Source organism: Marmota marmota, unplaced genomic scaffold (assembly GCF_001458135.2).
Source record: "Marmota marmota marmota unplaced genomic scaffold, marMar, whole genome shotgun sequence".
Lineage (NCBI taxonomy): Eukaryota > Metazoa > Chordata > Mammalia > Rodentia > Sciuridae > Marmota > Marmota marmota.
The window spans coordinates 10,134,714-10,137,051 of NW_025999983.1; positions in this window are offsets into that span (position 1 = coordinate 10,134,714).

The window sequence follows — 2,338 nt, forward strand, 5'->3', positions numbered from 1 at the left end:
CTCCCTCCTTCCCTCCCTCCCTCCCTCCCTCCCTTCCCTCCTCCCTCCCCTCCCCTCTCCCTCCCTCCCTCCCTTCCTTCTTTCCTTCCTTCCCAGTATTGAGGATTGACTCCAGAGGTACTCCACCATCCAGCTACACCCATAGTACTCTTTATTCAATTTTTTAAAAAATTTTGAGACAAGGTCTCACTAAATTATGTAAGGCCTTGCTAAATTGCTGAGGCTGGCCTTGAACTTGAGATCCTTCTGCCTCAGCCTACTGAGTTGCAGAGATTAAAGCGTGTACCTCGGTGCCTGCCCTGGATCCTCTATGTTTAGATTTAACATCATATAGTGATTATTCCACCACATCGCTAAACATTCATTTTAAAACACTGTTTTCATGGCTGCAAATAAGTCCACTGTAGGAATATTTCTTTGGTTTATAACTGCTATTTCTTTGGTTTATTCACCTGTTAAATATCTAGACAGTAATTTCTCACTCTTAGCAGAAGTGCTATGAAGAAGTACAATGTGGTTTTAAACCAAAACATTTTTTGATTTATCTTCTTCATGGTAGTTTTAGTGTCTTAATTGGTCCTTTTGTTGCTGGAGCAGTTAAAATCTTTCAGGATAAAATGGAAGCCTTTAATTTAATTTATTTTAAAAATATTCTTCCTGTTAGTGCATCTTACAGCTGCACAGCATTCTACTGTAGTAATGTTCCAGAAATCAGTCATCTGTCTACAGGTGATGGGATTGTTTGTTTTGTCTCAGAGGCTGCTGGTGAGCATAGCCATAAGTTCTCTTCTGCTGGGGAGCAAGCTTCCCACACTCCTCCTCATCTAGGGCCCACCACCAACAGCCAGTTAGTGACCCAATAAGTTACTTCACCTACGTCTGAATTTACATCATCTGCAAAGTGGAGCTAACAGAGGTAGGACTGAATGTTATGGAAGCCTGTAACAAAGCAGCAGCAGCTTTAAGTACTTTACTTGAATTACTTCATGTAACGCTCAGAACATTTTGTGCCTACCACTGTTACTCCCATTTTACAGATGATTAAATGGAGGTAGAGACAGCTTAAATAGATTCCCCAGGTTGCAAATCAGTAATTGGCAGAGCTTTGATTCAAATTTGCAGATGTTACTACACCCAGAAACACCTAGGGTGAGGGATGGGGTGGGGTCGGGGAGTCTAGGTTTCACCATCCACCATCCAGCAGTAGCTCACTGCTCCAGAAATATTCAAACTGGTAGGAAAGTAGGTTTGATTCAAAGCCAGCTTTGAAGGAAGACAGAAGAAACTCATTGCCTCTCTCCAATTTGATCAAACTGCATAAAGTTCATTTTTCCTTTTTCCATCTTTTGCCTAGTTTTTTATGCAGGCAGGTGGCTGAATCCAGACAGACTGGATCCAGGCAGGGTCCTTGGGCTAGGCTGCCAGTAACAAGGCTCTGTGACAGAGCCTGCCCCAACAGTTTATCATTTTATCACATTAGCTGTCTTCTCCCCACCCCTGACTCGTCGGTGTGTTTTTTGCTCACCCATTTTAAAGTTGTACACATCTTGTCATTTCACTCCTAAATATGTCAAAATTACCAACTTAAGAAAATTATCACTGATTTTAACATGTAGTCCATTGTGTGTGTGTGTGTGTGTGTGTACGTGTACGTGTACACAGCAACTTTACTAGGCAATACAAGTTATTTTTCAATACATGTTCCCCTTCCAGACACCTCCCCCTTGTCCTAGTTTGAGAATTTCTGTAGTTTGACATCCTCATCAACACTTGGTATTGTCAGACTCCAACTTTTTGCTAATCTGATGAGGTGTGAAATGGTGTCTCATTGTGGTTTTAATTTGCATTTTCCTGATTATTTATGAGGTTGAACTTATGAGACTGTTCTTTTTTCTCTTGTGTGAAATGCCTGTTCATTTCTGTTACCCATTTTAAAAAAAAATGGTTTGTTTGTCTTGAAGACTTTTCTCTTTAAGATGGAAACTGGCATGACGAATTCTTACTGTAACCTCTGGTTACCCAGTGGCTCAGCACCAGAGACAAATGGTCCATGGAGAATGAAGCTCAAAATAGAGGAATGCTTTCCTAAAAGTGATTACTTGGAAATTTGGATTTCGAAGGTGGAAATGAAGCATGTACAGCTTCATGCTGAATAGCAAAATACACCAATACTCATAAAACCTCTCACGATAAGTAACAGAAATAGTCGCAGTGCTATATTTAAGTAAGAGAGAGGAGTTGAATTCTGTGTCCTATTTCCCACCTGTCCTATTTCCAGGCATTGGAATCTAAGTTATGAGAATGGTTGTAGGAGGAGCTCCAGGTGCCTTCTCTGCCT